Source organism: Arachis hypogaea, chromosome 11 (genome assembly GCF_003086295.3).
Source record: "Arachis hypogaea cultivar Tifrunner chromosome 11, arahy.Tifrunner.gnm2.J5K5, whole genome shotgun sequence".
NCBI classification, from domain to species: domain Eukaryota; kingdom Viridiplantae; phylum Streptophyta; class Magnoliopsida; order Fabales; family Fabaceae; genus Arachis; species Arachis hypogaea.
Window position 1 is genome coordinate 104,935,826 of NC_092046.1, and position 24,932 is coordinate 104,960,757.

General features: G+C 39.3%; 2 non-coding genes across 2 annotated transcripts; both read right to left on the reverse strand.

Moving 5' to 3' along the window:
• Positions 1-4,892: 4,892 nt before the first annotated feature.
• LOC112724719 (small nucleolar RNA R71) lies at positions 4,893-4,999 on the reverse strand. Its single transcript, XR_003163868.1, has one exon. It is a non-coding gene; the product is annotated as a small nucleolar RNA R71 (small nucleolar RNA).
• A 10,642-nt stretch (positions 5,000-15,641) lies between these two features.
• On the reverse strand, positions 15,642-15,749 carry LOC112725032 (small nucleolar RNA R71). Its single transcript, XR_003164163.1, has one exon. It is a non-coding gene; the product is annotated as a small nucleolar RNA R71 (small nucleolar RNA).
• Positions 15,750-24,932: the final 9,183 nt, after the last annotated feature.

The following is a 24,932-nucleotide window of genomic DNA, read 5'->3' on the forward strand; positions in this document are numbered from 1 at the left end:
CGGAAAACGATCCGACACAAAACTCACCGGCAAGTGCACCAGGTCGCATCAAGTAATAAAAACTCACGGGAGTGAGGTTGATCCCACAGGGATTGAAGGATTGAGCAATTTTAGTTTAGTGGTTGATTTAGTCAAGCGAATCAAGATTTGGTTGAGAGATTTGTGATTTGCAGAATTTAAATTGCATAGAAAGTAAAGGGAATGGGTAAATTGCATGAAATTAAAGAGAACTGAAATTTAAAGTGCTGAATCTTAAAGAACAAGAAATTAAATGGCAGAAACTTAGAACGCAAGAAATGTAAATTGCAGAATCTTGAAGTGCAAGAAATGTAAATGGCTTAAATTGTAAAGGGAATTGGGAAGTGGATTTGCAGAAATTAAACAAGGAAAAGTAAAATTGCAACAAACATAAGAGTGGAAGATGAATTGGATTGAATCGGATCTTGAAACAGAAATGTAAATGAGCTTGAAAGCAGTAAACAGAGAATGTAAAATGATAATTCAGATCTCAGGACCCAAGAGACTAGATAACCAAGTCTAGATCTCAATGCCTTCCTAGATCCAACAAGAACAATTGCAAAGGACATGTAAATTGCAGAGAAAGTAGATGAAGAAGCAATTAACAGAAATTTAAATTCAATTGTGCAGTAAAGAAACAGAGAGATCTCAGGATGAGATTGAAACAGATTTCCTTCAATTCTCCAACCCAAGATCCAAAACAAGAAAAGTAAAGAGTGCTGGGCAAGAACAAGGAAGAAGAGAGATCAATTCTCCTCCCAAATTCTTTTGAATTAAAACAACAATGCCAAAATGTAAAGTGAGCTCTCTACTAAGTGTACTAATCAAAACCGAAAAGAAAGCTCCCCAAAAACTTAAATCCTATGCTATTTATACACTTTCTTCAAATGGTCTTCAAGCCTTCAATTGGGCCTTTGCTCTTGATGGAATTGGGTTGATAGAGGCCTTGGTTGATTGCTCTTGGAGTTTGGAGAAGAACCGAAGTGAACCGGGTTTGGAATCATGTAAACTTGAGTAAAAGTTTGAGTAAAAGTTTGAGGCAAACTTTTACTCAAACTTTTCATATCAGCCACCCTATTTTGCTGCTACCAACGTTTGAGCTAAAGTTTGGGGTCAAACTTTTGCTCAAACATTGGCTCCCCCTTGCACACTCATGGCGCCAACGTTTGCCAAAAAGTTTGAGGCAAACGTTGGCGCAAGCTTTTGCTCTCCAAGGTGTGTTGTTCATGGCGCCAACGTTTGCCAAAAAGTTTGAGGCAAACGTTGGCGCAAACTTTTGCTCTCCAGGGTGTTGATTTTGTGATGCCAAAAGTTTGCCAAAAAGTTTGAGGCAAACTTTTGGTCAAGCTTTTTGCTCCCTGGTTCGTTTTCACTTCTTTCAAAAGTTTGAGCTAAAGTTTGAGGCAAACTTTTGCTCAAACTTTTTGTTCTCTTTTCCTCCTAGCCATTCCTTCTTGCTTCAACCTTTCTCCAAGCTTTCTTCACCTATCATCAATCAGCCAAACACATCAAAGCTATGCTAAAAATCATGAGATATTCATTCTTTCATAATATATGACAATTATACCATAAAACCTCATGAAATTGCATTAATTCATCTATGGTTGATTAAATTAAAGGAAGCATGAAAATCTACCCAATTGGCTTGCTTATGGCTCAAGAAAGTGCATAAATCAATTGAAAATAAAAGAAAAAGGCTAGTAAAACTAGGCTAAGATGACTTGTCATCAATATTCACTTACATCTTGATTCAAGCATACATTGTGCACTTTACATAATTTCATGAGAATTTTGCATGAATTATATGACAAATTGGATGATGCATGACTCATGACTTGGACTAGAACTTTGATGCACTTTGTTGCTTGATTTCAGGACAAAGGAAGCAAAGAAGAACCACGTTAGCAGTCACGTTAGTCCCACTAACGTGACCTCTAACGTGGAATGGGTGCTAACTTGCAAAGTTAATGAGAAAGGTAATCGCCAATAACGCCCTCGAAGCCATCATAAGCCCACGTTAAGAGTCACGTTAACTAAGTTAACGTGAACTCTAACGTGGAAGAAGACAACAAGGCCAACGTTAGTGACACTCTCCTTTGTCACTAACATTGGACCAAGCTCAAAATTGGCCACGTTAGTTGCCACGTTAATTTAGTTAACGTGGACTCTAATGTTAAGAAGCAAAAGAGAAGCCAACGTTAGTGATATTCACCTTTGTCACTAACGTTGGCCAAGCCTCCATAAGCCACGTTAACTCCCACGTTAACTTAGTTAACGTGGAAGCTAATGTGGAGAGAGCAATTGATAGCCAACGTTAGTGACACTTACCTTTGTCACTAACGTTGGGGTGAACCACCAAGTGCCACCATGAGCAACGTTAACTCCCACGTTAACTTAGTTAACATGGAAGCTAACGTGGATAAAGAGATGATGAACCAACGTTAGTGACACTCACCTTTGTCACTAACATTGGAGATGGCTAGCATGACTACGTTAGAAGCCACGTTAACTTAGTTAACGTGGACTCTAACGTGGGAAATAGGGGCACATTGGAACGTTAGTGACAAAGGTAAGTGTCACTAACGTTCTCGAAGGGTTGGCATTACTACGTTAGAAGCCACGTTAACCTAGTTAACATGGACGCTAACGTAGGGACAAGGGAGGACTCTCCACGTTATTGGGAAAGGTAAGTCCCAATAACCTGTGCGAAGGACCAAGAGGCAAAGTTAGTGGTCACGTTAGTGCCACTAACGTTGAAGTTAACGTGATCATATTTGGGTTAGGAACGTTAGTGAAAAAGGTGATTGTCACTAACGTTCTCGAACCCACACTTTCACTTAACGTTGACATCACTAACGTCCTGAGTCAAAGTCCCTGCCTACTTCACCTTTTCTCTCTGCAAGCAAAGCTAAGCCCAATGAAAAGGATAACTGCTTCAAACTCAAGATTCAGAGGCCCATACCCAAGACTTGAAGAGCCAACTAGAAGATCGGAAGAGTAGTATATATAGGAGTAGCTTTGAATTAGTTTAGAGTTGGAAACTTTAGGGAGCCTTTGGCATAGAACTACTCTCTGTATTTTACTTTCTCTGCACTTCTAGTTTTACTTTCATCATGTATTCTCCATCTTGGTTTTCATTTTCCAGAGCTATGAACAACTAAACCCCTTTCATTGGGTTAGGAAGCTCTGTTGTAATTTGATGGATCAATATTAGTTTTCATTCTCCTTCTTCTATCTTTTCTCTTGATTTTACTAGAAAGCTTTCGATCTTCATCTAATTGGGTAGTTATCTTGAAAAAGAAGCTATTCATACTTGGATCTCTTCTGAACCTTGAAAGAGGAATGAAGAGATCATGCTAGAAATGCTTTCTCATGCTGGACCAAATTGGGTTTGGATGGATATGTGACTATAATCCTACCAACACTTGATTTGGGAAATGCATGTGGTATAATCAGTAACCATACTTCATCTCTTCTCATGAGCAATTGACCAGGAATTGGCTATTGATCAAGTTTTGAGAGATTGAATTACCAAAAAATTGGAATTCGATCACTTAAGATTGCCAAAGAGATCAATGAATGCATTGATTGAGGAAGAGATGAAAATGAACTTGATCCGGAGAATGCAACATCTCCTGAACCCAATGAACTCCCCATTTCTGATCTTACCCATTCTCTTTAATTTCTGCCATTTACTTTTATGAGCAATTACCCCATTCCCGTTTAAGATTCTGCAATTTACTTTTCGCCATTTACATTCAGCTCTATATTTCTAGCATTTACTGTTTCTGCTATTTACTTTCCCGCCATTTAATTTTCTGCAAATCTCAAATCAAATTCTGGTTCGCTCAACTAGAACATTCCTCTAATTAAAGTTTCTTGATCAATCAATCTCTGTGGGATTCGACTCACTCTATTGTGAGTTTTTACTTGACGACAAATTCGGTACAGTTGCCGAAGAAAATTTGTTGAGAGACAAGTTTTGTGCGTATCAAGTTTATGGCGCCGTTGCCGGGGATTGAATTTGAATCAACAATGATTAAATTGGAGGATAACTAGATTGAACATTTTTCTTTTGTTTGATTTAAATTTCTGTTGAGTTAATTCGCTTTCAGTTTTAGTTAATTTCTTCCCTTCCCCCTACTTTTTCGTTTATTTTTTTTAGTTATTTACAATTCAGTTCACTAACCCACTAACTGTTTGATATATTGCATCACTCACACTAACAGTAATTCTAACAGAATACTTTCTGCATCTATTTTCCTTGCTTGTATCTTGTTGGTTGTATGATAGGAAGGAGAAGCGGGGCTTCAACTTCCTTTGATTCTGAACCTGAGAGGACCTTCCTTAGATTAAGTAGGGAAGTAAGAGGAAAAAGAGTAGTGGGTGCTGAGGAAGAGGAAGAGTACTTTGAACTAGACATAGAGGAGAATATGGAGAACATTCATGAAGAAGAGGCTCACAACCATGGCAGAGAAGGACTAGCAAATCATACTGGGCAAGAGAGAAGAGTTCTAGGCTCCTACATCAACCCAAACCCAGGAAACTGTGGGAGTAGCATTCAAAAGCCAACCATACATGCCAACAACTTTGAACTAAAACCACAGCTCATCACCCTTGTTCAGAACAACTGTTCATTCAGAGGAGGCGTCCAAGAAGACCCCAATCAACATCTAACCACCTTCCTGAGGATATGCGATATTGTGAAGTCTAATGGTGTTCATCCTGACACCTATAGACTACTTTTGTTCCCTTTCTCACTCAAGGATAAGGCATCTAAATGGCTGGAATCCTTCCCTAAAGCGAGTTTGACAACCTGGGAAGATGTGGTGAACAAATTTTTAGCCAGATTCTATCCTCCTCAAAGAATTAACAGGCTGAGAGCTGAGGTTCAAACTTTCAGGCAGCAGGATGGTGAGACTCTATATGAAGCATGGGAGAGGTTTAAGGACCTAACAAGGAGGTGTCCACCAGATATGTTCAATGAATGGGTGCAGCTACACATTTTCTATGAAGGCCTTTCTTATGAATCAAAGAAAGCAGTAGACCACTCATCCGGGGGATCTCTGAACAAGAAGAAGACCATTGAGGAGGCCATAGATGTCATTGAAACTGTAGCAGAGAATGACTACTTCTATGCCTCCAAAAGAGGGAACACTAGAGGAGTGATGGAGCTAAACAATGTAGATGCTCTGCTGGCCCAAAACAAGCTCATAACCAAGCAATTAGCTGACCTCACCAAGAAGATGGAGAGGAACCAAGTAGCAGCAATCACCACCTCATCAACAACCCAAGAGGGAGTGAATGCAGAGGCAGAGAGTGAGCAGGAGCAAGCCAACTACATTGGGAATTCACCTAGACAAAATCATGACCCATACTCCAAGACCTACAACCCTGGTTGGAGGAATCACCCAAACTTTGGGTGGGAAAATCAACAAGATCAAGGCCAAGATCAGAGACGTCACAACCCTAACAACAGTGCAGCTCACCAACAATTCACACAGAGAACATATCAACACCACCATAACAACACCTCTCCACATCCATATCAAAACCAAAATAACACTCCTCATCCTTCTACCTCTAATCCCAACCTACCATCATCTGATGACAGACTCTCAAGGATTGAGAACCTGCTTGAAGGCATATACAAAGAGATTCAAGACAACAAGGTGTTCAAGGAGGAAGTGCGAGCAAATTTTAAGAACCAGGGAGACACCATCAAGAGGTTGGAATCTCAAGTGGGGTATCTCTCTGAGCAGATTCCCAAACCTACAGATGGATTCCCAAGTGACACAGAGAAAAATCCGAGAGGTGAAACAAAGAAAGTAAGATGGGAAGATTGCAAGATGGTCACTATAAGTGGTAAGGAGACTGAGGACAAGCCAAACAAGCCGTCAGAACAACCTGGAAATACCTCCGCAGAGAAGAAGGAAAAAGACCACCAAGAACCAAAAATCTCACAACAGGAGCTGCTGAGACTCTATGCACCCTTTCCCCAACTACTCAATGGTGCTGTGGAGAAGAGAATATACTCAAGATTTCTTGACTTATTTGCATCTCTGCATGTAAACATACCATTCATCAAGACCATCCAACAAATGCCTGCATACATCAAGTATATGAAGGAACTGCTTCCCAGGAAAAGCTCACTCAAGGGAGGCCAAACTATAGTGATGAACAAGGAGTGCAGCGCCCTCATTCAACCAGAGTTGCCTACAAAAAGAAAGGACCCAGGGAGTTTCTACATTCCTTGTGCCATCGGAGAAACCATGTTTGATAAGGGACTCTGCGATTTGGGAGCAAGCATCAGCTTAATTCCCTTATCCCTTATGAAGAGGCTGCAGATCAATGAGATAATGCCTACAGATGTAGTCATCAGGCTGGCTGATAAAACTCAAAAACAAGCAATAGGAGTGGTGGAAAATGTGTTGGTAAAGGTTGGGAAATACTTCTTCCCAACAGACTTTGTCATATTGGACATGGAAGAGAGTCACACTTACCCAATCATATTGGGAAGACCATTCCTAGGTACAGCCAGAGCACTCATAGATGTAGAGCGAGGGAAGCTAATCTTGAGGATCCATGATGAACAACTCAGCTTTAATGTCTTCAAACTCTCACAAGAAACAGATCAAGAGAACAAGGAACCAAGGAAGAATCACAGTGAGATACTGAAGGAAGAAACAAGCACTGAAGCACAACCAGCACATCTGGGAACTCCCTTGATTAATGAACAAGGCAAACAGCAATTGCCACAGCTCAAAGAAAATCAGGAGGAACCCAAACCACCAGAATCATATGAGACCAGTAACCACATTTCCTTAGAGGAGGAGGTCACAAAGAGTAAGACAACATCACAAGGAACAAAGAAGAAGGTACCAAGGAGGTAGAGAAACAAGAAGATCCCTACCAAGGACTTCTCTCCAAGGGATAAAGTGATCTCAGCTTACTTCCCAGACATCCCCCCTGATCTCCCCACTGTACCATCTCAGTTACCTAAGGTCTTCACTATCAACAGAGTTCTCTCCTTGGAACATGTAGAGATCATTGATACAACCACTGGATATAGGTCTACTGCCAGAGGAGAAGACTTGAAGCATTATCAACCTCCCTGATGAAGGAGAAACGTCAAGCTAGTGACGCTAAAGAAGCGCTTCATGGGAGGCAACCCATGTTTTATATGCTTTTAGAAAATAGTGAATAAGTCAATATTCATGAATTCCAACCAAAACTTGACAAACACTTGGTGAAATCCTTATTAGGCAGTATATGGTGAAGAATAAGTTTGGTGTTCAAAGCATGCCGAGAGAGCATGAATGCAAACCAGAGCATGCTAATCTTGGAGCCTTGAACAAAACTTTTTCATCACAGTGCTACAAACTAAGTTTGGTGTCACCCAAGGTGCCACCAATGTGCATATAAGGATACACAGTTAGTTAGTTAGTTGGTGTTCATGAATAAACAATCTAGTTCGTTTTCTTTACTATTCTAGCCATAAAGTTTAATTTCTCAATGATATTAATTTTTCTTATTTTTATAGGAAAAGGGAAAGGAGCATTGAAGGGGATTGATTGGACAATTAAATGAGGAAGGTTCGGACACCATAAAAGGAGGGTACTACACACGTGTCTCAAGGAGGGATGCATTGGAAAATGTTGCCATGCAATATTGAAAAGAATGAGACCCTCAAAGACCGGGCAACACCCTTCATAAAGTTGATGATCCTTGTCCTTTCTCCATGCTGAACCCCATCCGTCCATCTCACACTCAAATCATCTATCCAAACCCTTCATTTGCCCATCACTTCCATATATAAGTAGCTCTCCCTCCATACCCCCTTCACATTCCAAACGCCCAGCTTAATATCTTCCTCTCAGAACCAAACCATTCTTACCACTTTAAAAACATTCCCCCTCACTCCCTTCATTGCACTCAATCCTAAACAAATAAAAGTCTTCACACCCTTACCACCTTCACACATTAACTCCCATTCATGGCATCTTCGAGCTCTAAAAGAAGGAAGGAAAAGGAACCTATGGAGTAACACCCGTATGATGAAAAGAAATTTAGAAGCTTGCACCATGCATTACAATACGGGTGGATGGTTGATAAGGAAATAATTTATGAACTTGGATTTCAAGTCAAAAAGAATAAGTGCCCAGAAATCATGACGAAGGTAGAAAAGAGGCGATGGGAGCTCCTCACTGATCCGATGGTTAAGGTAAATGCAAATCTTATAAGAGAATTCTATGCAAATGCGGTCCAATATGATAAGGCTGATGAGTCATATACAAGCTTTGTGAGAGAAAAGATTGTGAATTTCAGTCCCATGAGTGTCATGAGAGCATTAAAGCTACAGTCCATACCGTTTGAAGAAGAGAGTTATCATTCAAGAATGGACAACAGCCCCAATTATGACCAGATTGTGCAAGATATTTGTGTACCCGGAGCTGACAGGGAAAGATATGCGGATAGGAGACCAAGGTTCATCAAGAGAGCAGACCTCACTCCGGAAGCAAAGGGGTGGTTCGAAATTGTAAGGAGGTCCATCCTCCCAGCAGGGAACAACTCGGAGGTGAAGCTCAAGAGAGCCACAATGGTGCACTATATACTCAAAGGAGGAGAGATCAAGGTACATGAACTCATAGCCGCAGGCATTAGAAAGATGGCAGAGAAAAGCGACTCAAGAGGAAAGTTAGGTTACCCCAGCACTATTTACCGACTATGCAAGAAAGCTAGGGTGGTGTTTGAAGATGAGGACCCCGTGTGGATAAAAGAGGGCATTCCAATAACCGTTCGACGGATGCATGCTGCCGCATCCCCCCTGCCTCAACGGAAGCAAAGGAAGAGGCCAGCCCCTCAAGTAGTAGAAGGACAAATCTTAGAGGGGTAAGCACTAGCCACTTTGGATATGCACCAACTACAGGAAGCCATTGATGGCCTATCTAGACAATATTTGGAAAGCCAAGGAGCACAGAAAGAGCTTCAACTACAAATGATGGGGCAGCAAGAGGAATCACTCTCAAGATAGATGACTCAACAAGGGGAGTGGCAAAAGTGAATGATGGAGCATCAACTGAGTCAAGGACAACAATGGAGTGAAACATTCCACAGGATAGAACAAAGGCAAAATGAACAACAAGAATCCATCCAGAAGCTAATCAACATCCAAGCACATCAAGGTGCACACATACATGAGATGCATCGAAGACAAATAGAACAGGCAGAACTATTGGACGAGCAAAGGGCATTCGCAGAAGGAGTTTACATGAGCGAGACTGGGCATCATATAAACACTCAAGCCAGGCTCGGATACTTAGTAGGACAGCTGCCTATATTGCATCCAGGAATCGCAAGGTATGAAGAAATGAAGGATGAATTAGCACGAGAAGAAAGACAAAGGATGGAAGAGAGTCATGAATCAGTGAGGAAGGCACTTGAGGATTGGAAGCAAGCAAGATTGGCACAGATGCGAGGAAATGCAAGAGGACACAAGGAAGACAAACAAGGAGGGGAGCATGGGCAACCACATGGGTAAAAGGTGGTGGAGTTCCTTCTTTGGTCCATCTTTTTCTATGCTTTAAATAAGGAAGATCTTGTATGAAATACTTCCATGTTAGTTTGAACCTTTCTCAATTCTGTCTTTTAAACTTTTTGTTGATTAGGGCTGTGTTTTCTAGTCTGAATGTCATTACAGCATCATTTCCTTACTTAATTATATGCTTGTCCTTTTGAATCAAATGAAAAGAGAATGAGTGTTTTATAAAAGACCAAAGTGGAGTTCATACTATGGAGTAAGTTCCTGAGTTTGTGGTCTGGTCATAAGTTAGCTAAGTTGGTTCAACCACAAGGTAGGAAGACAACTATCTGTCATGAATCATATGCTTGAACACACCCCATGAGACTACCTAAATAACAAGATCCTAATAAGAAAAAGGGAAAGAACAATCAAAGAAGAATAAAAGAAAAATAGCAAGAAAAGAGGCTAGGCACCAAGGGTTTGAGTCTTGAGGGATGTGTCTGTGGTGTTCCTGTACCAAAGATCTGCTTGGATTACTAAGCTCTCAGGGTTGCTTTATCACCTAGTAACTTGGGTTAACTAATCCGGGATTATCAGTTGAAAGTCCACTATCAAGAGCAATCTTTGCTACAGAACATTTAGTAACCCAAAGAGGTGCTGGACACCAAGACCTCAAGGAAAGAAAATAAACAAACCATGTGCCTGTGGTGTGTATGTATGGGGGAGAGACTTGAGGAAGTAAGTCCTTAGGGGTGCTTCAACACCTAGCACCTTGAACCAACTGGTTCGGGAGTGTTGGCTGAAAGCTTATTCTAAAGAGTTGCCCCCTTACAGAGCACTTAGCCTAAGAACACAAATAAGCCCTGAAATGACAACAAAAGGATCAATGAATAAAAGTCTCATGGGATGCAATCAAGTGAGTATTCTAGAACATGATAAAGGTCTGAAAGCCAGTGAAGGAATGAACCTAAGTTGCTATGCATGAAACCACCATAAAACCAAGAACATGACTTCCACAAGAATGACTCATTTCTCTTGGCATTCCATTCATCATTCTCTTGTTCCAGTACTTGCTTAGGGACAAGCAAGCTTTAAGTTTGGTGTTGTGATGCCAGGGCATTTTGGCCAGTTTCACTGACCTTTTCTTTACTGTTTTTAAGGTAGTTTCATGCATTTCCTTAGAAAATAAGCTAGTTTTGGGTAGATATTCACTTACATCTTGATTCAAGCATACATTGTGCACTTTACATGATTTCATGAGAATTTTGCATGAGTTATATGACAAATTGGATGATGCATGACTCATGACTTGGACTAGAACTTTGATGCACTTTGTTGCTTGATTTCAGGACAAAGGAAGCAAAGAAGAACCACATTAGCAGTCACGTTAGTCCCACTAACGTGACCTCTAACATGGAAAGGGTGCTAACTTGCAAAGTTAATGAGAAAGGTAATCGCCAATAATGCCCTCGAAGCCATCATAAGCCCACGTTAAGAGTCACGTTAACTAAGTTAACGTGAACTCTAACGTGGAAGAAGACAACAAGGCCAACGTTAGTGACACTCTCCTTTGTCACTAACGTTGGACCAAGCTCATAATTGGCTACGTTAGTTGCCACATTAACTTAGTTAACGTGGACTCTAACGTTAAGAAGCAAAAGAGAAGCCAACGTTAGTGACATTCACCTTTGTCACTAACGTTGGCCAAGCCTCCATAAGCCACATTAACTCCCACGTTAACTTAGTTAACGTGGAAGCTAACGTGGAGAGAGCAATTGATAGCCAACGTTAGTGACACTTACCTTTGTCACTAACGTTGGGGTGAACCACCAAGAGCCACCATGAACAACGTTAACTCCCACGTTAACTTAGTTAACATGGAAGCTAACGTGGATAAAGAGATGATGAGCCAACGTTAGTGACACTCACCTTTGTCACTAACGTTGGAGATGGCTAGCATGACTACGTTAGAAGCCACGTTAACTTAGTTAATGATGAGCGGAAAATTTATACGCTTTTTGGCATTGTTTTTAGTATATTTTTATTAGAATCTAGTTACTTTTAGGGATGTTTTCATTAGTTTTTATGTTAAATTCACATTTCTAGACTTTACTATGATTTTGTGTATTTTTCTGTGATTTCAGGTATTTTCTGGCTGAAATTGAGGGACTTGAGAAAAAATCAGATTCAGAGGTTGAAGAAGGACTGCTGATGCTGTTGGATTCTGACCTCCCTGCACTCAAAGTAAATTTTCTGGATCTACAGAACTCAAAATGGCGTGCTTCTAATTGCGTTGGAAAGTAGACATTCAGAGCTTTCCAGCAATATATAATAGTCCATACTTTGGCCGAGTTTAGATGACGTAAAAGGGCGTTGAACGCTAGTTCTACGCTGTTGTCTGGAGTTAAACGCCAGAAACACGTCACAAACCAGAGTTGAACGCCAGAAATATGTTACAACCTGGCGTTCAACTCCAGAAAGAGCCTCTGCACGTGTAACATTCAATCTCAGCCCAAGCACACACCAAGTGGGCCCCGGAAGTGGATTTATGCATCAATTACTTACTTCTGTAAACCCTAGTGACTAGTTTAGTATAAATAGGACTTTTTACTATTGTATTAGACATCCTAGATCATCTTTTCATCATTTTTAGATCTCTAGACCTCCATGGGAGGCTGGCCACTCGGCCATGCTTACCCTATATTCACTTATGTATTTTCATACGGTAGAGTTTCTGCACTCCATAGATTAAGGTGTGGAGCTCTGCTGTTCCTCAAAGATTAATGCAAAGTACTACTGTTTTTCTATTCAATTCAACTTATTCCTCTTCTAAGATATTCATTCGCACTTCAACCTGAATGTGATGAACGTGAAAATCATCATCATTCCCCCACGAACGCGTGCCTGACAACCACTTCCGTTCCACCTTAGATTGAATGAGTATCTCTTAGATCTCTTAATCAGAATCTTCGTGGTATAAGCTAGATTGATGGCGGCATTCATGAGAGTCCAAAAAGTCTAAACCTTGTCTGTGGTATTCCGAGTAGGACTCTGGAATTGAATGACTGTGATGAACTTCAAACTCGCGAGTGCTGGGCGTAGTGACAGACACAAAAGGAGGGTGAATCCTATTCCAATATGATTGAGAACCTCAGATGATTAGCCGTGCTGTGACAGAGCATTTGGACCATTTTCACAAGAGGATGGGATGCAGCCATTGACAAGGGTGATGCCTCCAGATGATTAGCCATGCAGTGACAGCGCATCAGACCATTTTCTAGAGAGGATAAAAAGTAGCCATTGACAACGGTGATGTCCTTACATAAAGCCAGCCATGGAAAGGAGTAAGACTGATTGGATGAAGACAGCAGGAAAGCAGAAGTTCAGAGGAATGAATGCATCTCTATACGCTTATCTGAAATTCTAACCAATGAATTACATAAGTATTTCTATCCTTATTTTATGTTTATTTATTATTTATGTTCGAAAACTCCATAACTATTTTATATCCGCCTGACTGAGATTTACAAGGTGACCATAGCTTGCTTCATACCAACAATCTCCGTGGGATCGACCCTTACTCACGTAAGGTTTATTACTTGGACGACCCAGTGCACTTGCTGGTTAGTTGTATCGAAGTTGTGAATGAAAAACGATTTATTAAGACGTGCGTACAGAGTTTCTGGCGCCGTTGCCTGAGATCACAATTTCGTGCACCAAGTTTTTGGCGCCGTTGCCGGGGATTGTTCGAGTTTGAACAACTGACGGTTCATCTTGTTGCTCAGATTAGGTAATTTTCTTTTTGTTTTATTTTTAGAAATTTTTCAAAAACCTTTCAAAAATTTCTCATCTATTTTCGAAAAAAAAATGTTTTCAAAAAAATATATTTTTCTTCAGAATTTTTAAGAATGAATTCTAGTGTTTCATGATGATTTGTTGAATCCTGGCTGGCTGTGAAGCCATGTCCAAATTCCTTTGGACTGAGGATTCAACTAATCACTTCAATGCATGTAATAGCATACTAAAGCTTGGCTGGCTATTAAGCCATGCCTAACCCTCAGATTGGAGCTTTAGACTAAGAGTACTAGATTCCTGGAATTCATATTAAAAATTTTGGAATCCTTATTTTTCTTTTTCTAAATGATTTTCGAAAAATATAAAATAAATATACAAAAATCCAAAAAAATAAAAAAATCATAAAAATCAAAAATATTTCATGTTTATTGTTTGAGTCTTGAGTCAAGTTGAAAGCTTGGTGTCAATTGCATATTCATCTTGCATTTTTCGAAAAATTCATGCATTCATAGTGTTCTTCATGATCTTCAAGTTGTTCTTCGTAAGTCTTCTTGTTTGATCTTGATGTTTTCATGTTTTGTGTCTTTTCTTGTTTTTCATATGCATTCTTGCATCCATAGAGTCTAAACATGAAAGATTTTTAAGTTTGGTGTCTTGCATGTTTTTTTTGCATTAAAAATTTTTCAAAAACAAGTTCTTGATGTTCATCATGATCTTCAAAGTGTTCTTGGTGTTCATCTTGACATTCATAGCATTCTTGCATGCATTCATTATTTTGATCTAAAAAATTTCATGCATTGCATCATTTTCATGTTTTTCTCTCTCATCATAAAAATTCAAAAAAATCAAAAAAATATCTTTCCCTTTTTCCTCTCATAAAATTCGAAAATTTGAGTTGACTTTTTCAAAAATTTTTAAAATCTAGTTGTTTTTTATGAGTCAAATCAAATTTTCAATTTAAAAATCTTATCTTTTTCAAAATCTTTTTCAAAAATCAAATCTTTTTCATTTTTCTTAGTTATTTTCGAAAATTTTAAAAATATTTTTCAAAAATCTTTTTCTTATCTTTATCACATAATTTTCGAAAATAACATCATCAATTAATGTTTTGATTCAAAAATTTCAAGTTTGTTACTTGCTTGTTAAGAAAGATTCAAACTTTGAGTTCCAGAATCATATCTTGTGATTTCTTGTGAATCAAGTCATTAATTGTGATTTTAAAAAAAAATCAAATCTTTTTCAAAACTAATTTCAATCATATCTTTTCAAAAATATCTCTTTATCTTATCTTTTTCAAAATTTGATTTTAAAATATCTTTTCTAACTTCTTATCTTCTTATCTTTTCAAAATTGATTTTCAAATTTGTTTCAACTAACTAACTAACTTTTTGTTTGTTTCTTATCTTTTTCAAAACCACCTAACTAACTCTCTCTCTCTAATTTTCGAAAATATCTTCCCTCTTTTTCAAAATTTCTTTTTAATTAACTAATTATTTTAATTTTTGATTTTAATTTTCGAAAAATTTCTAACCTTTTTTAAAAACTATTTATCACCAACTCTTTTTCAAAAATAATTTTCGAAAATTCTCCTTCTCTCTCATCTCCTTCTATTTTATTTATTCATCTACTAACACTTCATCTCACCCAAATTCGAACCCCCTCTTCCATCTGTGTTCGAATTTTTTCTTTTTCTTTTCTTCTACTCACACAGGGACCTCTATACTGTGGTAAAAAGGACCCCTATTATTATTTTTCTGTCCCTCTTTTTCATATGAGCAGGAGCAAGGACAAGAATATTCTTGTTGAAGCAGACCCAGAACCTGAAAGGACTCTGAAGAGGAAACTAAGAGAAGCTAAATTACAACAATCCAGCAAGCACCTTTCAGAAATTTTCAAACAGGAAGAGGAGATGGCAGCCGAAAACAATAATAATGCAAGGAGGATGCTTGGTGACTTTACTGCACCTAATTCCAATTTACATGGAAGAAGCATCTCCATTCCTGCCATTGGAGCAAACAATTTTGAGCTGAAACCTCAATTAGTTTCTCTAATGCAGCAGAACTGCAAGTTTCATGGACTTCCATCTGAAGATCCTTTTCAGTTCTTAACTGAATTCTTGCAGATCTGTGATACTGTTAAGACTAATGGAGTAGATCCTGAAGTCTACAGGCTCATGCTTTTCCCTTTTGCTGTGAGAGACAGAGCTAGAATATGGTTGGACTCTCAACCTAAGGATAGCCTGAACTCTTGGGATAAGCTGGTCAAGGCTTTCTTAGCCAAGTTCTTTCCTCCTCAAAAGCTGAGTAAGCTTAGAGTGGATGTTCATACCTTCAGACAGAAAGAAGGTGAATCCCTCTATGAAGCTTGGGAGAGATACAAAGGACTGACCAAAAAGTGTCCTTCTGACATGCTTTCAGAATGGACCATCCTGGATATATTCTATGATGGTCTGTCTGAATTAGCTAAGATGTCATTGGATACTTCTGCAGGTAGATCCATTCACCTAAAGAAAACGCCTGCAGAAGCTCAAGAACTCATTGACATGGTTGCTAATAACCAGTTCATGTACACTTCTGAGAGGAATCCTGTGAGTAATGGGACGCCTATGAAGAAGGGAGTTCTTGAAATTGATACTCTGAATGCCATATTGGCTCAGAATAAAATATTGACTCAGCAAGTCAATATGATTTCTCAGAGTCTGAATGGAATGCAAGCTGCATCCAACAGTACTCAAGAGGCATCTTCTGAAGAAGAAGCTTATGATCCTGAAAACCCTGCAATAGCAGAGGTGAATTACATGGGTGAACCTTATGGAAACACTTATAACCCCTCATGAAGAAATCACCCAAATCTCTCATGGAAGGATCAAAATCCCCAACAAGGCTTTAATAATGGTGGAAGAAATAGGTTTAGCAATAGCAAGCCTTTTCCATCATCCACTCACCAACAGACAGAGAACTCTGAACAAAATACCTCTAATTTAGCAAACTTAGTCTCTGATCTATCTAAGGCCACTGTAAGTTTCATGAATGAAACAAGGTCCTCCATTAGAAATTTGGAGGCACAAGTGGGCCAGCTGAGTAAAAGGATCACTGAAATCCCTCCTAGTACTCTCCCAAGCAATACAGAAGAAAATCCAAAAGGAGAGTGCAAGGCCATTGACATAGTCAACACAGCCGAACCTGGAGAGGAAGGGGAGGACGTAAATCCCAGTGAGGAAGACTTCCTGGGACGTCCAGTGATCAATAAGGAGTTTCCCTTTGAGGAACCAAAGAAATCTGAGACTCATCCAGAGAACATAGAGATTCCATTGAACCTCCTTATGCCATTCATGAGCTCTAATGAGTATTCCTCTTCTGAAGAGAATGAGGATGTTACTGAAGAGCAAGCTGCCAAGTTTCTTGGTGCAATCATGAAGTTGAATGCCAAATTATTTGGTATTGAGACTTAGGAAGATGAGCCTTCTTTGTTCACCAATGAACTAAGTGATTTGGATCAACTGACATTGCCTCAGAAGAAACAGGATCTTGGAAAGTTCGTAATACCTTGTACCATAGGCAACATGATCTTTGAAAAGGCTCTGTGTGACCTTGGTTCAGGGATAAACCTCATGCCCCTCTCTGTAATAGAGAAACTGGGAATCTTTGGGGTGCAAGCTACTAGAATCTCATTAGAGATGGCAGACAATTCAAGAAAACAGGCTTATGGACAAGTAGAAGACGTGTTAGTAAAGGTTGAAAGCCTTTACATCCCTGCTGATTTCATAATCCTTGATACTGGGAAGGATGAGGATGAATCCATCATCCTTGGAAGACCTTTCCTAGCCACAGCAAGAGCTGTGATTGATGTTGACAGAGGTGAATTAGTACTTCAATTGAATGAGGACTCCCTTGTGTTTAAAACTCGAGGTCATCCTTCTGTAAACATGGAAAGGAAGCATAAAAAGCTTCTCTCAAAACAGAGTCAACCAGAGCCCCCACAGTCAAACTCTAAGTTTGGTGTTGGGAGGCCACAACCAAACTCTAAGTTTGGTGTTGAACTCCCATATCCAAACTCTAAGTTTGGTGTTGGGAAGTCTCAACAATGCTCTGAACATCCGTGAGGCTCCATGAGAGCCCACTGTCAAGCTATTGACATTAAAGAAGTGCTTGTTGGGAGGCAACCCAATTTTTATTTATCTAATTTTATTTTTCTTGTTCTTTCATGTTTTATTAGGTTCATGATCATGTGGAGTCACAAAATAAATATAAAAATTGAAAACGGAATCAAAAACAGCAGAAGAAAAATCACACCCTGGAGGAAGACCTTACTAGCATTTAAACGCCAGTAAGAAGCATCTGGCTGGCGTTCAACGCCAGAACAGAGCATGGTTCTGGCGCTGAACGCCCAAAATGGGCAGCATCTGGGCGTTTGAACGCTAGAATTGCACCCTGGAGAAGAGCTGGCGCTGAACGCCCAAAACAAGCATGGTTCTGGCGTTCAACGCCAGAAATGGGCAACAAATGGGTGTTCAACGCCCAGAACAAGCACCAATCTGGCGCTGAACGCCCAGAGTTGTGTGCAAAGGCATTTTGCATGCCTAATTTGGTGCAAGGTCGTAAATTCTTGAACACCTCAGGATCTGTGGACCCCACAGGATCACCTCAGGATCTGTGGACCCCACAGGATCCCCACATACCTCCACTCACTTCTTCTCACCCCTCTTTCACACAATCCCATAAACAATCTTCCCCAAAACTCTTCATCAATCACCTCAATCTCTCTTCCCTATAACCACTTCACCACTCACATCCATCCACTCTTCCCCATAAACCTACCTCATAAACTCCACCTACCTTCAAAATTCAAAATCAATTTCCCACCCAAACCCCACCCTTATGGATGAACCTTACCCCCCCTCTCTTCCCTATATATAGCCCTCCATTCTTTCTCATTTTCACAAAACACAACCCTCTCTTCTCTTCTTGGCCGAATACACCACTCCCTCTTCTCCTCCATATTTTCTTCTTCTTCTTCATCTATTCTTTCTTCTCTTGCTCGAGGGCGAGCAATATTCTAAGTTTGGTGTGGTAAAAGCATAAGCTTTTTATTTTTCCATTACCATTGATGGCACCTAAGACCGGAGAATCCTCTAGAAAAGGGAAAGGTGATGCACATAAACTAGTTATGCTACGATTTAGGAAATTGCACGATCGGCAAAATTCCTTCCGGCAAGTGCACCGGTTATCGTCAAGTAAAAACTCACAATAGAGTGAGGTCGAATCCCACAAGGATTGGTTGAGTGAGCAATTCGGATTAGAAGTATGTTCTAGTTGAGCGAATCAAGATTTAGATGAGAATTGCGGAATGTAAAATTGCATGAATTAAAGAGCGAGAAGCTAAATTGCTGAAATTAAAAGGGATGGGGGTGATTGCATGAATTTAATTGCAGAATGTAAAGAGAAAGTTGTAGATCAGAAATGGGGAATTCATTGGGTGTTAGGAGATATTGAGATCTCCGAATCAAAACATTTTTATTCCTTCCTCAACCAATGCATTCATTGAATTTTGCTTAGCAATCTTATATGATTGGATCCCAATCCCTTGGCTCACCAATTCTCTCTAAAAACGAACAAATTCCCAATCCCTTGGTTTAAATGTTCATAAGAAGAGATGATGCTCGATCACTGATTATACCACACAGTTTCATGAACCACAATTTGGTAGGATTACATGTCACAATATCCATCCAAACCCCAATCCAATTCACTGTGAGAAAGCTTCTCTAGCATGAATCCTCCATTCCTTTCCCAAGGTTCCGAAGGATTCCAATTATGGGTAGTTTCTTTCCCAAGACAACTACCCAATGGAATTAGATCGAGAAGCTTTCTAACAAAATTCAAGAGAAAAGATTGAAGAAGAAGATAAAACTATTATTGATTCATTGAATTACAATAGAGCTCCCTAACCCAATGAAAGGGGTTTAGTGAGTCATAGCTCTGAATTCAATTACAAAACTAAAAGAAAATGATCCAAAGTTCTCCGTGTAAAAAAAGTCCCCCTCAGGGGCTGGATTCCCCTTCAATCCTCCCGTCTCAAATGCAGAAACTAAGGCCTTTAAATAGGCTCCCTAAATTACAAAATGAAAATGAAATTCAAAGCAAATTACAATCAAATGAAAATAAACTATTCTAGATGATTCTTGTGGCCTTGATTTGGTGTTGTTGATGGGCCTTGCTTGCTTGAAGGGTAGAGTGACATAATTGATCCAAAAAGGATAATGATCCATTAAACTACACTCAAACGTTGCACCCCCCTTTCTTGAGTCGTCACTTTGTTCTCTTGTCAACCTTGCCAATTTGATGCCAAATATAGACTATTATACCTCGTTGGAAAGCTATGGATGTCAGCTTTCTAACGCAACTGGAAGCACCTCAATTGGATCTCTATAGCTCAAGTTATGCTTGATTGAAGGTGACAAGGTTGCTGGTTGGTTTGACAGCGTTTAAGCCAACGTTTAAGTCACTTAAACGTGCTCGAAAATGCCAATTTTTGGGAGCTCAGTTGCATTGTCCACCCCATACTTCTATATATCGTTGGAAAGCTCTGGATGTCTACTTTCCAATGCAACTGGAAGCGCATCATTTGAAGTTCTACAACTCGAGTTATACTCCATGGAAGGTGAAGAGGTCAGCTGGCCTGATTGCATGTTGGTACTATGCTCTTCTATGCACATTACGGGGCTGTTTTCTCCCTCAATTTTTAGTATCCACCATGCATGCCATATATGCTTGGAAAGCTCTAGATGTCTTCTTTCCAATGCATTTTGAATTACCTCATTTGGAGTTTTGTAGCTCAAGTTATTTATGTTTGAAGAAGGCATGGTCAAGCTGTTCAATATAACACGTTTAAGCTCCAGTTTAAGCTTAAACTGGAGCTTAAACGCTGGCACTCCCTGGAGGCACAAGCTCGAGCACGTTTAAGCTTCAGTTTAAGGTTAAACTGAAGCTTAAACGTGGAAATGGAAGAAGGCAACCCTGGAGTGTGGAATTGTCGAACACGTTTAAGCTTCAGTTTAAGGTTAAACTGAAGCTTAAACGTGGAAATGGAGGAAAGCCATCCTGGTTCATTTCTCAATTCTGGCGTTTAACTTCCAGTTTAAGGTTAAACTGGAAGTTAAACGCCACTTTCAGCTTTCATGATTTTGGCGTTTAAGCTCCAGTTTAAGCTTAAACTGGAGCTTAAACTCCACATGTGATATTCAAGCTTCCTTTATTGATTTTGTTGCTTCCTTGCCTAGCCTCTTCTTCCCTGAAATCATCCAAACAACTGCATCAAAGTCTTGCTAAAATTCATGAGAATTCTTCCATTCATAGCATTCAAGGAATATAACTAAAAACTCATGGAATTTGCATCAAAATCTTCATGTTGAATGATTTAAGACAAGCATGACTATTTGGCCCAAATGATTACTTAAGGCTCAAGAAAATGCATAAAACAACTAAAAATAAAAGAAAAAGGCTAGTGAAACTAGCCTAAGATGCCTTGGCATCACAACACCAAACTTAATCCTTGCTTGTCCCCAAGCAAGTTCTGAATTATTGAGAAGAGAGAATGAAACAGAAAGTAAATTCATTAGCCATATCAGTAAGTAATTGACATTGATTAATGGCGTGTTCATGCAGAAAGTTGTTGCAGCATCACTTTATTGTTTCTTAGGTAAGAATGTCACTTTTTATGTTTCCACTAAAACACTACTATGGCCTCTTGTTATTCACATATCCTTGGCAAGTTTCTTTTCTTTGTTTTTCTTTTTCTTTGAGCTTATTTGCTCCTTGTTGCTCAGTGTCATGTGTTGCACAAGCCTTTGGCATTTTCTTTTTCTTATCAGTGCACTACACATATCCACTACAGGCATTTTAGTTCACATTTCTTCTTGAGACATTGGTACCCAGCACCTCTTTGTGTGACTAAATGTTTTGTATTTAGGTTGCTCTTGATAATGGACTTTTGGTTGATAATCCCGGGTTAGTTAACCCAAGTTACCAAGTGTTGAAACACTCCTCAGAACCTATTCATCCAAGCATATCCTTAATACATAAACACCACAGGCATTTGTCTCAGAAGTTCAAACCATTGGTGCCTAGCTTATTTTCTCAATTTTTTTGCTTTTTGGTTGCCCTTTTTCAGTGGCTTTTTCTTCTTCTTCTTCTTTCTTTTTCATGGCCAAAGACATTTATTCATCAAGATCCATAGACAGCATCCTAATTTCCACTAAAAGTGACAATTCTAACTTTATTTCTTAGTGAGCTGACTATTCAATCAAACATGCATACCACCACTTAATCTTATTTGATTTCTTACTAAATGGAATTGAGTTACTTTTGTTCAAACTTTTCTTTTATTTTTGGAAACAGAACAAGCATGGCAAGCATACATTTAAGCAAGTGAAGTTTATCCAGACACTTAGACTATCACTTATTTGGAAATTAAACAAACAGACAAACAAAAACTGCAATGACTCAAACTTAAAGCAGGGGTGCATGCAAACTTCCAATATCAGCAATTCAAAGTACAAGCAATTAAGTGACAATACAACCTTTTAGCATCTTCTTTGTTGTTCATCATCCTTCCTAGCCTTGGTGTTCTCTTTGATGATGATGTATATTCCTTCCATGAGATTGATTGTCTTCCTGCAAAGCTATTAGAAGTTGCTTGTTCCCCAAGCACTTTGAGAATTGGTTAGCATGCATGTATGTTTGTAGGCCTCTGAACTTAGATTGGTGTGTGAACACCAAACTTAGTTCCTTGCCATATGCAGCAATTTGGATCATATGCAGAAAACCTCATGTGCTTTTATTAAGAAAATAACTATGAACTAGAAATTAAACTATTGTTTAAGTAGTTTCCCTGATTGGTTGGAGCTAGTGACTAGTCATGCTGAGGTAGAAATGTGCTTTTAATGAAGTTTTTGGTGGAACACCAAACTTAGAATCTCACATTCACCCTTGAATTGTTTTGGTGTGCAACACCAAACTTAGCTCCTTGCAATACAGATAAATCTACTTAACTCTTTTATTGAAATAACTAGAAAAGAAAAACTACCTTTGGTTGGGTTGCCTCCCAACAAACGCTCATTTACTGTCATTAGCTTGACATGCTGTTCCTGACTTTCTTCCTCTTCCTCCAGTTTGTTAAGAGGAATGACTTCAAGTGGATAAAGGAGCTAGTTAGTGCCCCTTGTTGTGAATGCCTCTTTCCAGCAAGCTTTCCCTTGTGATTGGCTTGAGTGAACTTGCTTGTTGGCTCAGGAGTTGGATTGTTCTTCGACCTTCTCTTCTTCATGGATATGGTCCTTTGTTTCTCGGTCACAATCCTCATTTTGGTGCTTGTTTCTACTGCCTTCACATCCTTGATCTCAGAACTTGGTTGTTGTTGGACAGTTGGAGTATCCTGTTCATCAAAAGCTTCCTGAATTTGTGGTTCAATGAACCCTTCCTCTTTGCAACTCTCTGTTTCATTGGAGTGTGATCTCCCTTGATTGACTTTCTCCCTTTCTTGTTCTTCTGATTCCTCCCTTGGGTTTGCCATGGTATCACTAGAAGAATTGTGGGTAGGGATTTGCTTTGATAGATATCCAATTTGTGCTTCTAGCTTTTGAATGGCAGCACCTTGATTTTGTAAGTTGGATATCACTTCTTCCTTAAAGCCTTTCAAATCAACCACATCTCTGCCCATAGTTGCAAGCATTCCTTCTATCCTGGTTAACTGATCATGAAGTGATTGGTTCGGATTGGGTTGATGAGGTTGATTATCTTGGCTGTGATATGGTGGCTGGGAGTATGTGTTTTGTGTGGGCTGATAGAGTCTTTGGTTGGAGTGTTGGTAGTGGTATGACTCTTGTGTGTAGTGGAATGAGTCTTGTGGATAGTGAAATGAATTGTATGAATTTGAGAAGGAATTTTGTGCTGAGAAATGCTCAAGTGATGAAGAATTTGGATATGTAGAACTAGGAGGTGAGGTTGGATAATTCAGAGGTGATGGCTCTTGATGAATGGGGTGTGAATAAGTGAAATCTCTTTGGTTTTGATCTTCCCAGCCACAACTTGAGTAGTGATCAAATTCACCAAAACATGGACCATTTTGTGGCTCTGGGAAGTACCCCGTTTCCTGTTCCTGATACTCCCACCCACCATGAGCATAATAACATGAATCATTCTGTGGTGGTGGAGAGTTTCTCATGAATTTTGATTGACCAAAAGATGATGGATACTCCTTTCTTTTTTGCAATGTGCTCAGTCTCAAACAATACTCATCCAAAGATAGTGGAAATTCCATAGTGAGGCAATATCACAAACAGCTAGTGGTTAGTATGCTAACAAGTGAATAAGCAAAGAAAACAAATTAAAATTTGCAGAAATTAGCAGTAATAAACTGAAACAAAAACTATTAACAAAAGAAAAGAAAAATTGCTCAATCTAGTTAACTTCCAATTGGAGAATTGTCAATCGAAAACCAATCCCCGGCAACGGCGCCATAAACTTGATGCACATAAACTAGTTATGCTACGATTTAGGAAATTGCACGATCGGCAAAATTCCTTCCGGCAAGTGCACCGGTTATCGTCAAGTAAAAACTCACAATAGAGTGAGGTCGAATCCCACAAGGATTGGTTGAGTGAGCAATTCGGATTAGAAGTATGTTCTAGTTGAGCGAATCAAGATTTAGATGAGAATTGCGGAATGTAAAATTGCATGAATTAAAGAGCGAGAAGCTAAATTGCTGAAATTAAAAGGGATGGGGGTGATTGCATGAATTTAATTGCAGAATGTAAAGAGAAAGTTGTAGATCAGAAATGGGGAATTCATTGGGTGTTAGGAGATATTGAGATCTCCGAATCAAAACATTTTTATTCCTTCCTCAACCAATGCATTCATTGAATTTTGCTTGGCAATCTTATATGATTGGATCCCAATCCCTTGGCTCACCAATTCTCTCTAAAAACGAACAAATTCCCAATCCCTTGGTTTAAATGTTCATAAGAAGAGATGATGCTCGATCACTGATTATACCACACAGTTTCATGAACCACAATTTGGTAGGATTACATGTCACAATATCCATCCAAACCCCAATCCAATTCACTGTGAGAAAGCTTCTCTAGCATGAATCCTCCATTCCTTTCCCAAGGTTCCGAAGGATTCCAATTATGGGTAGTTTCTTTCCCAAGACAACTACCCAATGGAATTAGATCGAGAAGCTTTCTAACAAAATTCAAGAGAAAAGATTGAAGAAGAAGATAAAACTATTATTGATTCATTGAATTACAATAGAGCTCCCTAACCCAATGAAAGGGGTTTAGTGAGTCATAGCTCTGAATTCAATTACAAAACTAAAAGAAAATGATCCAAAGTTCTCCGTGTAAAAAAAGTCCCCCTCAGGGCCTGGATTCCCCTTCAATCCCCCCGTCTCAAATGCAGAAACTAAGGCCTTTAAATAGGCTCCCTAAATTACAAAATGAAAATGAAATTCAAAGCAAATTACAATCAAATGAAAATAAACTATTCTAGATGATTCTTGTGGCCTTGATTTGGTGTTGTTGATGGGCCTTGCTTGC